Source organism: Dipodomys merriami, unplaced genomic scaffold (genome assembly GCF_024711535.1).
Source record: "Dipodomys merriami isolate MVZ:Mamm:240054 unplaced genomic scaffold, mDipMer1.0.p SCAF_10, whole genome shotgun sequence".
Taxonomy (NCBI): Eukaryota; Metazoa; Chordata; class Mammalia; order Rodentia; family Heteromyidae; genus Dipodomys; species Dipodomys merriami.
In genome coordinates this window covers 16,369,956-16,382,388 of record NW_027202271.1, presented here as the reverse complement: position 1 = coordinate 16,382,388, position 12,433 = coordinate 16,369,956, and the positions used below count along the sequence as shown (strand labels likewise).

The window sequence follows — 12,433 nt, the reverse complement described above, 5'->3', positions numbered from 1 at the left end:
TCCCTAGTAGGCTCAGCCGGAGAGTTTATATACACTGTTTTTTTCTTGCTGTCATTTATGAGGCACTCATTATTTATACCTGGAAGAAACACTGCATACTTGTGTTTTTGTTTTCCATTTCATAACAAGATTATGAAGAGTTGGTCTAACATATTTACAAGTCTAACACAACTGAGTTATTTCTAACTACCTTTGAAATATAAAGAAAACTGAATCTATGTGCAGGTGTGTTTATGAGACTAGGGAGTTTTACGCTCATGATTTGGTTATAATAGAAATTTATCTCATCTCAGAGAAAACAAAAATGGTGTTGAGTCATGAAAACCCCAATCAATTATTTTTATCCTGCCTCTTAAATTTTCTACCCCTTGGTTTTTTGTCTTCTCTTCCTAAGTCATGAACAGGTAACCAATTGAGGGGATGTGTTCGATAGACGGCCATGGAGGAAGTGTCTGCAAACAGGAAAAAGCAAGTCTGACCATAACTATTTAGACTGCCCACCTGAACTGTTCAGCCACGCACCCATAGATAAATCCAACTATTGCAGAAAAAAGAATAATTCCTGGAAACATCTGTTCAGCTAGCTTCTGCCCCTTGTAAGCCATCTCTGTGGGGAGCACGCTGAGATATTGCTGCATTAAGTTAGCTAAGGTGGCTGGCAGGGAGGCGAGAGCGAATGACAGTCAGGAACTGCAGAGGTCCGAACAGGAATCCTAGAGAGAACTGGCAGGCCAGACAAGCCCCTACCTGCGACTGCCCCGGAAGCCGATGTCTCCGAAGGGCGGGGATAACCCCAGGCCTCACCCTGTGCCATGACCCTTTTGCACTTGCTTGTAGCCTGGCGTCAGGCCTGCTGCTGGGGAAGTGGAGGTGGATGAACTGAGGCATCACGCACCCGTGAGTGGTTCGCCATCAGGGAAACTGGGGCCAGGAGCCCAAGCTCTGGTCCCATAAAGGGTTCTAAGCCACGCCTTTGTGGCTTAACGGCTGCCTGCTTGCACTGCGTCTCCATGGCGACCTACATACACTTTTGAAATTATATTCCATGTGATGCTGTAGCTAATATACACAAAAAATTACAATTACGTCACTTGCTTATAACCTTAGTTTTAGAATCCTCACACTGACAAGGTATTAAAAAGAAATGTAATCATTACCTTACTTATATAACTGTAACCCCCCTGTTCACCATCTTTACAATAAAGATGAAACTTTTTAAAAATAAAGGTATTAGAAGAAGGAAAGCTTTGAATACTTATCTCAGTCTGGTGGGGGAGCATCTAGACACCAACATTATACAGTAGATATGTAGGGGATAAAGTTCCATTGCAATATCAAAAAAACGGGAAAATATCAGGTGTTTGTTCCAAACACTAATAGCCTCTAGCCTTAGAAAAGTAATTCCCGCAAATTGGGATCATATATAATTAAAACAGAAATAAAACCCACAAAAGTGATGTTGGGCTTTTCTGTGTTAAGGATATTGATATTGACTGGGCCAAGTAATTGTGAGCTCATTGAACTTGAAGTCTACTCTGAGGAGAACTTCCCATTGATGTCACAATCACACTTTTCAACTTTGGGTGGGGGAGTTGGGGAAGGGATAGGAAAGGGAAACAAAGGAGGAGGCTGCAATGCTTGATAAGAAATGTACTCATTATCTTGCCCATGTAATTGTGACCCCTCTGTACAGTATTTTCACAATAAAAAATAGAAAAAAGAAAACCAGTCTAGGAATTTCACTAGAAATTGCCAGTCTTTTTAAACTGACTGTGATTAAACTACAAAATGGAATTAAAGTATAAAATAGAATTGGAAGCCAGGTGCCAGTATCTCATACCTGTAATCAGAGCTACTAAGGAGACTGAGATCTGAGGATTGCAGTTCAAAGCCTGCCTGGGAAGGAAAGTCCATGAGACTCTTATCTCCAATAAACCAACAGAAAACCAGAAGTGGCACTGTGGCTCAAGCAGTAGAGTGCTCACCTTCAGCTGAAGAGTGCAAGGACAGCACCCAAGCCCAAAGTTCAAGCTCCACGACTGACCAGAAAGAAAAAAAAGAAAAAAAAGAAAATAGAATTGGAATGCATTTACATTTAAACAGAAAATCAGATATGATAATAGAGAAGTTTATTGCCTCTGTGGTTTGAAGTTTTTTAAATATGGTGTTCAGATACAACAGTGTGTTTTGAAAATAATTGGAAGGAGTTCAGTGTTGCTGTGGGAGTAGATTTATAGAGGTAGGCAGAGGAAAGGAAGCATAGAATACATAATCTCCTCCTCTAGCCTTCATATGGTTGATTTTACATCAAAAATAGACACGTGAAGGTTCAAAACCAGGCAATGAAAATTATGAGAGTAGAAGCTCCACACACTGCAGTTTACAGAGTAATCATCACTGACAGCAATGATTGGTGAGGGAAAGAGGGAACAGCTTACACTAAACAAAAGGAAAGTAAGATACATATTGCCTGATGTGGAAGAAATAGTTGTATTGCCAAAGCTCACAGAATTCACAAACATTATAAACCATGATAATGATAATTTGCCTTGTGAAGGTTAAAATTTGTTTGGGACTTTAACTATGTATCATTATCTCACAATACTTGGAAATTTGTGAAATGGATGTAATCACTCAATCTCAAATTATTACAAACAACTCAGAAATTTTATTCTTATGGCATTTGAAATTGGTTAATCTGTAAAACTAAACTAAAGCTTCCTTTTGTGGTAGACTTTGAAACTATTTTATTAGAATGCTAATATTTAATATGTATAAAATAAAGATGTACTACTTACTAGACACTATCTCAAAAAAATCAACTATTTAACTCCTGGATTGGAACTGGAGGAGAGAACTGGGAGAAAGCTAATGAAGGGTTTTCATTAAGAAAAAAAGAAATGTATTTTTCAGCTGGTTTATATAACTGTAACCCTTCTGTACATCACTTTTAACATAACAATAAAAAGCAAACTGTAAATACTATCATGTAGGCATTCTTCTTGCTTAATATTATACTATGTTTTATAGTATTCATAGAGAGGGAAAGGACCAGAGTGGCAAAGTTTGTGGTCCATTTTTTTGATACATAGGTTTGTTCACCTGTTAAAAGATGTGATATATAGAAACTATATCTCAGGATGTTGTTCCACAAGATGATATCTCTCAGGCATTTCAACCAAATATGGTAAATAGTGTTTAACATATTGGCTTTTATATGTATGTATAGCAAATAATCTTGGAAATAAAAAAACAAATCCCCATTACACTATCCTCATGAGCAAGGATTATAGAGCTCCATTACATGGTGAGACTACCTGGCAGCACACACCTTCCATGCTCAGGAGGACAGATGAGGAACTTTATATTCTGAAGAGTGCTGCAGTGAAGTTCCTGAGTACCCACAGGCAAGGGTCATGACTGATGAAGATGAAGAGCTCAACTTTTACAGAGACTGGAGAAGAAGTACTTCATACTGACAATCACTTCATCCATAGGGAACTGGAAGACATGGACTCTATGCCTCACAAGCTGGAGTCAAGCCTTCCAAGGTAAGGACATAGGTAGGAAACATTCTTTGCTTTGAGAAGGGCAAAATCCATTTGCTTCCATGCTGGTGGGTCCTTCAGAAGAGAGCTACCTTGATTAGCAGTGATGAAAGAGATGGATTACATGCAGAAAAGATCTGCAGGCAATGCATTTCATGTAGCAGGAAAATGGAAGAAAATCCATCTGCCCTCAATAGAAAGATTAAACATGTTTCTCGCTGAGGTCAGATAAATGAGGAGAATCAGTCCAAATACAAGCATTGCAGGCTGAGAAGAGATGGATTAATTCTTGCCTGATTATGTTCTTTGGGTTTTGTTTATCTTCTTTTTGTGCCTATTCAGGGCTTGAATTAAGAGGGCCTGGGCTCTGTCCATGAGATTATTTTCCTCAAGGCTAGTGCTCTACCACTTAAACCACAGTTCCACTTCCAGATTTTATGTAGGGTAATTGCTGCTAAGTCTCACAATATTTTTGGCACTGACTAACTTTGAATCAGGATCCTCTGATCTTAAACTCAGCAGATGGAAACCAACCTGAAGAGAGATGGGAAAGATTAGTTTTATCCTGGGAAGTGAAAAAAGTCATGAATTTATGAGATAGATACCCTATGTGAATGCTTACCTCTGTAAGGAGAACACAAATAATCTGAGAGTATATTCCATATCATATGATGAATCCACAGAGACATTGCATTCTATGTTGAAGAAGAATAGAGGAAACCCAAGCTATACTTGGTAGATTTCTGCACACAGAGTCCTTTTGGAGTAGAGTTGGAGAAGACGTAAAGGAGCAGCAGTGGATGGATCCCATGTTGAAGAGAGACTGAAGAAATCAATTCCAATCTGTCAAGAAAGAAAGGATAAATGTCAAGAAAAGAACAAAGGAAACAAATAGGATTGCATCTAAAAAAGATACCAAAATGACACTCACCTTCCTGAGGAAAACTGCACTAGATGGGACAAACACTAAGGAGACTTGCAATATATACACGCCATTCCTTGAATAGAGGTGCAATGGATTTCACGCTACAGGGAATTACATTGGATGTTCTCTTTGCACTGAGGTGAGCAGAAGGTGTGGAATCAGGGCTAGACTTGACATTCACTTTCCTCAGATCTGTAAAAATAAATCCACTCTGAGGCAAAGGACAGGCGAGGACAATGGGACTAGACAGTTTCTAGGCTGAAAACAGCAAAGGATAATCCATTCCTTGCTCATAGCAGACAGAACAGGTACTGTACGCATGAGTAAGACCAGAAAAGCTCCATTCCTGCAGGAGATACATCTTGTCTCAAAATGGAGTAGACATCTTCCATGTTCACAAAGACTGAACCTGATACATGCCATATTTTGGCAGTCTGAGAGACACAGTCCATGGAGAACTGCTCTGAGTACCCATGTACCAGGGTCATGATTGATAGAGAAAAAATATCCCCCTGCCTACATGTGCTAGAGAAGAACAACTCCACATTATACTCAGTCCATCAATGAGGGTATTGGTACAAGGTGCCAGTGGCTCACGCCTGTAATCCTAGCTATGCAGGACGCTGAGATCTGAGAATCAAAGCCAGCCCAGGCAGGAAAGTCCATGAGACTCTTATCTGCAATAAACCATCAGAAAACCAGAAGTGGCACTGTGGCTCAAGTGGTAGAGGGCTAGCCTTCAGCTAAAGAACTGAGGGACAGAGCCTAGGCCCATGACTGACAATAACAACAACAACAACAAAAGAGGGTATTGGAAGACATGTATTCCATGCTCACTAGAGCTGGAGTCACAGCCTTCCACAGTCAGGACTAACGTAGGAGACATTCCTTGCTGAGAAGAACAGAAATCTTTGTCATGGAGGCTGAAGATCCTTCACAGGAAAACTCCCTTGATTATCAAAGTTGAAGGAGATGGATAACATGCAGAGAAATCCTGCAGCTAATACATCTCATGAAACAGGGAATCCAAGAAGGGTCCCATCTCCACTGAGGTAAAGTAATTGACACATTTCTGCCAAGGCAAGCTAAATGAAAAACCTTCATTTAAGAGGAGATTCAGATATAGCCAATGTAGGCTGAAAACAGATGGTTAAGACTCCATTCTTAGTTTTGCTTCTGTTTTGTTATTTTGTGTCAGTCCTAGGACTTGAACTCAGTGCTAGGGCCCTATCTGTGAGTTTTATTTTGCTCACGATTAGCACTCTAATACTTGAGCTACAATTCCACTTTAAGATTTTTCTGGGTAATTATAGATAAATCTCACATATTCTTCTTCATGGCTTGGCTTTGCATCAGAATCTTATGTCCTCAACCTGAGCTGATGGATTCCAATCTGAAGACAAATAGGAAAGATTAATTGCATCCACAGGGATATGACTTCTTTTTGGGTGGTTAATATCAATTTATTTATGTAACACAGAATAATCCAGGAGGATGTGATGTAAATTAAGGTAAATAAATAATTGCAAATTGAATTTTCATGTTTGGTTTTTTTGAGGATTCAGGTAAAATTTGACATTTTCCCCACACTTTTAAAAAGTTTAGTTTATTGTTAAGATGCTGTACAGAGGAGTTACAGTTACAAGGTATGACAATGAGAACATTACTTGTCAAGCATTGTTACCCCTTCCCTTGTTGTTCTCCCTTCCCTCCCCCACCTCCCCCACCCGGAGTGGTAAAGTTAATTTCCGGTATACTGTCTTGTGGGTATCATTGTTGAAATGGGTCATCCAGTGTCCTTGTTTCAGCATTTTGTTATTCCCCTTCTCCTACCAAGATTAGACAAATGTATATACAAGATGCAGGGTATCAAAATCAAGTACAGTGACAGCAGTGATATACCATAGGGGGAAGAACATACAAAGGAAACAAAAAAATCATACAATACATTAGAAACAACAACATCAAGGAAGGATCTCTTGTCTCCATATCTTGGGATTCATTTCATTTACCATTATCTTATAGGGTCATATGAAATTAGTTTTTGAGCTTTTTCTGCTAAGTGACTTGACTTCTAAGTCAAAGTAGACAGAAGACCCATGCTATGCTGAGTAGATTTCCGCACATGATTTCTTCTGTATCAGATCTCAAGAACACTATACGCTGTGAAGCAGCTCAACTGGTTGGATCTCATAGTGAAGAGAGAATTAAAAATTCAATTCCATGTTCTGAGGAGAGAAGGAAAGAAGAAATGTCAACAGAAGGACAGAGAAACAAATATGACTTTGTGGTAATGAGACACCAAAATGACATTTGCCTTCCTGAGGAGAGCTGTACTAGATGGCTTTCATGCTTAGGAGAATTGGAATATCTCCATTCTCTTCAGAGAAAGTATGCAAGGACTCCATGCTAAAGAAAATTACACTAGGTATAATTCTTGCAGTGAGGTGAGCAAAAGGACATGGATTCAGGACTGTTCAGGCCTAGACTTGGAGCTGGAAGAAATAGATCCAGCCTGAGGAGAGCTGGAAGATATGTACTTCAGGATGAGGACAACAGGAATAGACACTTTACAGGCTAATGACATTCCATTCCTTGCTCAGGGGAGACTGAATAGGTACTTTGCTCTTGAGCAAGGCTGGAAGAAATTCATTCCATGGTGAGCCACTTGGCAGCACACAAATTCCATGCTCAGGAGGATGGAGGAGGCACTTTTCATCTCAGGAGAGCTGCAAGGGACAAATTCCTCTTGCCCCAACACAGTGGAAACATCTTCAGGTTCATAAAGACTGGACCTAAGACATTCCATACTCAGAGAGACTGGCAGAATCCTTCCATGGAGAGCTACCCTCTGTACTTACAAGCCAAGGTTACAATTGATGGCAACCAAGAAACCCATGTCCACACATGGTGGAGTAGAATTAACCCATGCTGAAACTCACTCTAATACACAAGGCAACAGGAAAGGATGGATTCCATGACTAGCACTGAAGTCAAAGACTTCCAAGATTAGCATAATTTTTGGAGACATTCCTTCCTGAGTAGAGCAGAAGCCATTTGCCTTCCTGCTGTAGGATCCTTCCGTGGTAACATGCCTTGATTTTCAGAGCTGAAATGGATGCATTACTTGCAGAGAAGACCTGAAGGCTATGCTTCTCTCAGCATAGGCAAACAGAAGAGACTCATTTCTGCTGAGGAGAAGGCTGTGACATGTTTTCTGCAGGGAGAAGCTAAATTAGACACCTTCCCATAGGAGGTCAGCTCAAATACAGGCATTGCAGGCTGAGCAGAGATGGCTAAGTCCCATTGCATTCTGAATTCTGGGTTTAGTTTTGGTTTTGATGGTTTTATGACAGTCCTAGGGCTACTAAACATAGCCTGGATGAGGTCCATGAGGTAGTGTTTTTCTACCAAAGGCTATTGGTCTAACATTTTAGCCACAGCTACAATTCCAGCATTTTTGGGGATAGTTACAGAAAACAGCTTCGTGGACTCAAAAGCTGGCTTTGGAGAGGTATAGCCTAAGCAGGTTGATTCCAAGCTGAAGAGAGATGAGAAAGATAAATTCCATCTGAGGAAGCCAGAAACATGATGAGTTCCTGATAAAGACACCCCAATTAACACTTACCTCTCTGAGGAGAACACAGATATTCTCAGAGAGTATACCACGTTCATGAAACACATTCCTTCTAAAAGAGCAGTTAGATGCATTTCATAGTGAGATGTGCTCAGAAACACTGCTTCGATTTTGAAGAAGACACAAGTAGACCCATGCTATATCAAATAGATAATCTACAGGCAGATCTGAACCGAAGTTAGCTGGAGAAGGTGTACACCATGTGAATGAGCTCCAGAAAATTAATCCCATCTTGAAAACAGACTGAAGAAATCAATTCCAAGCTCTAAGTAGAGGGACAGAAAGAAAAATATCAAGAAGAGGACAGAGGAAAACAGTATGATTTCATGCTAAAGAGACACCAAAATGACACTTACCTTCCTGATAAAACTTTGAAAAAATGGATTCCATGCCCAGAAGGACACCTGTATGTGTGGTCCATGCTGAGGAGTATGGGACATGAGGATTCTCTGAGGACCACTTCTGAACATGACATTTGCCTTCCTGAAGAGAGCAGGACTTCAGAGCATCAATAAGTAAGAAATGTGGAATATAGGCACACTATTTCTAGGTGTGAAGGTGTACATGGATTTCATGGTAAGGAGAACCGCTATGTATTATATACTTGAGTTGAAAATCAGCACAAAAAGTTTGATTTCAGAGAGTAGGGCCTAGATTGAAATGTATATCCCCCTTATTTGGAAGTAATAAATCCACCCCAGGAGAGCTAAGACTTGACTTTTACCTTCCTTTTATCTGGAAGATATGGTTCTGTTATGACAAGAGCTGGAAGACATTTGTTTTAGCCTCACAAGAACTGATGTACACATTTCCCTTGTTCACATAGCCACAGGAACTCCACTTGTGGAAATTATATATATATATATATATATATATATATATATATATATATAATATTGTGAAAATGCTATACAGAGGGGTTACAATTACATGGGCAAGATAGTGAGTACATTTCTTATCAAGCATTGTAGCCTTCTCCTTTCTTTCACCTACCATCCCTTCCCCCCTTCCCTCCCAGCCAAAGTTACAAAGTTCATTTTTCGACATAAAGTCTTGTACATCTCATTGTTGCAAGGGTCCACCTGTATGCGTGTTTAAACAATGGGTTTTTTCCCATCCCCTCCATAAATTATCTCAACGTCAAATACAGTGAAAACAGGGACTATACCATCAGGAAGGGACATACAAAGCAACACAGAAATATAAATATGTTCGAAACAATAGCAAGCAAGAAAAAAACATTTGAGTCCTTATCTTGGGGTTCATTTCGCCTAACATCAACTTATTTGACCATTTCTCCTTGTCTCAGACATATACTAGTTATTGCAAATACAGGAACCATGGGACCTATTTTTCCTTGGGCCTGGCTTACTTCACTTAATATAACTTTTTCCAAGTCTTTCCATTTCCTAACAAATGGGGCAATGTCATTCTTTCTGATGGAGGCATAGCATTCCATTGTGTGTATATACCACATTTTCTTGATCCATTCATCTACTGAGGGGTATCTGGGTGGATTCCATATCTTAGCTATGGTAAATAATGCTGCAATAAACATAGCCGTGCTGGTAGCTTTAGTATGGTCTTGTTTGTGATCATTTGGGTAAATGCCCAAAAGTGGGATTGCTGGGACATAGGGGAGCACTATGTGGATTCTTTTAAGGAACCTTCATACTACTTTCCAAAGTGGGTGAACAAGTTTACACTCCTACCAACAATGCAGTAAGGTTCCCTTCTGTCCACATCCCTTCTAACATCTGTTGTTATTAGAGTTCTTTTTATTAGAATTCTAACTGGGGTGAGGTGATATCTCAGTGTTGTTTTGATTTGCATTTCTTTTATGGTTTATCATTTCTTCATGTGTCTATTGGCCATCCTTCTTTCCTCTTCAGAAAAGTTTCTCTATAAGTCTTTAGCCCACTTATTTACTTGGCAGTTGTTTCTTTGAGGATTTGTTGTTGGGGGATTTAATTTTTTGAGTTCTAGGTATATTTTAGATCTGAGACCCTTGTCCATTGTATGGCTAGTGAAGATCTTCTCCCTATCCATGGGCTTTCTATTGATCTTACTAGCTATGTCCTTTGCCATGCAGAAGTTCTGCAGTTCCATGCAATCCCATTTGTCCAACCTTCCTCTGATTTGTTGTATTTCTTGGTGTCTATTAAGAAAATTTCGGCCTGTGCCAAGGAGATCTAGGGTTTCTCCTATTCCATACTGTAATGTTTTCAGAGTGTCTGCTTTGACTCCGAGGTCTTTGATCCATTTGGAGTTGATTCTGGTGCAGGGTGATAGATAAGGATCTAGCTTTAGTATTCTACAAATGATTAACCAATTTTGCCAGCACCATTTACTGACTAGGCTGGCTTTCTTCCATTCTACTATTTTAGCTCCCTTATTGAAGATTAGATGGCTATAAGTCTGTGGGTTCATTTCTGGGTTTTTAATTATATGCCATTGGTCCTGAGGTCTGTTCTTGTACCAGAGCTAAGCTGTTTTGATTACTATGGCTTTGTAGTAAAGTTTGAAATTTGGTATTGAAATTCCTCCAGCACTGTTCTTTCTGTTAAGTATCATTTTTGCTATTCGGGGTCTTTTATTTTTCCATAAGAATTTTTGGATTGTCTCTTCTATTTCCTTGAAGAATGAGGTTGGAATATTGCTACGTATCACACTGAATTTGTAGATAGCCTTGGGAAACATTGCCATTTTCACAGTGTGGATCCTTCCAATGCAGGAGCATGGGAGGTTTTGCCACTTTCTAAGCTCTGCTTTGATTTCCTTTTTCAGGTTTTTAAAGTTTTCGACATCAGGTCCTTCACCTCTTTTGTTAAGCTAACTCCTAAGTATTTTATTTTTTGTGGGGCTATTACAAAAGCGGTTGATTTCCTAATTTCAGCTGAACTCTTCTCATTATTAGCATACAGAAAAGCCATTGATTTCTGAGGGTTAATTTTATACCCTGCTACTTTGCCGAAGTTTCCAATCAGCTCAAGTAACTTGGGAGTGGAGTCCATGGGTTCTTTAAATACAAGATCATGTCAGCTGCAAAGAGGGAGAGTTTTACTTCATCTTTCCCTATTTGGATCCCTTTTATGTTTGCGTCTTGTCTTATTGCTGTAGCTAGGCATTCTAATACTAACTTGAAGAGAAGTGGAGAGAGTGGACATCCTTGTCTCATTCCTGAGTTAAGAGGAAATGGCTTTAGTTTTTCACCATTAAGTATAATGCTGGCTGTAGGTTTGTCATATGTAGCCTTTGTTGTATTGAGGAGTGTTCCCTGGATTCCTAATTTTTACAGCATCTTCATCATAAAGGGGTGCTGGATCTTGTTAAATGCCTTTTCTGCCTCTGTTGATATAACCATATGGTTCTTATCCTTGCTCTTGTTCATGTGATGAATTATATTAATTGATTTGCCTATATTGAACCAGCTTTACATCCCTGAAATGAATCATGTTTGATCATGGTGTATGATACTTTTGGATGAATTGTTGAAGTCGACTGGCCAAAATTTTGTTAAGAAGTTTAAGAGTGTGTTTTGAAAATAATTGGGAGGAGTTCAGTCTTGACAGGGCAGTAGATTTATAGAGGTAGGCAGAGGAAAGAAAGCATAGAATACATAATCTACTCCTCTTTCTACCCAAAATATGGTTGATTTCACATCAAAAATAGACACAAGAAGATTCAAAACCAAGCAATGAAAATTGTGATAGTAGAAACTCCATACACTGCAGTTTACATAGAAATCATCACTGACAGAAATGCTTATTGAGGGAAAGAGGAAACAGCTTACACTAAGCAAAAGGAAAGAAATGTACATATCACCCAATGTGGATGAAATAATTGTATTGTCAAAGCTCATACAATTCACAAACATTATAGACCATGATAATGACAATTTGCCTTGTGAAGGTTAAAATGTGTTTGTGACTGTAAGTATCAGTATCTCACAATACTGTGAAATTTGTGAAATTTTTATAATCAATCTCAAAAAATTATTTCTAAAACTCAGAAATTCTATTGTTTACTTATGTCATTTGAAATTGGTTAATCTGTAAAACTATAAAACAGAAGTTTCCATTTGTATTAGATTTTGAAAATATTAGATTGCTAATATTTAATATGTACAAATAAAGATGTAGTACTTATTGGACAGTATGGTGAAAAATCTACTATTTAACTTCTGGGTTGGGACTGGAGGAGAGAACTGGAAGAAAGCTAATGAAGGGTTGACCTTGAACACAAAGAAATGTATTCTTTAGCTGGTTTATATAAGTGTAACCCTTCTGTACATCACTTTTAAAAGTACAATAAAAACACTGT

At 38.9% G+C, this 12,433-nt stretch overlaps 1 pseudogene; it reads right to left on the bottom strand.

The window, feature by feature from the left end:
- Positions 1-330: 330 nt before the first annotated feature.
- On the bottom strand, positions 331-843 carry LOC138836786 (signal peptidase complex subunit 1-like; annotated as a pseudogene).
- Between the last annotated feature and the right edge of the window lie 11,590 nt (positions 844-12,433).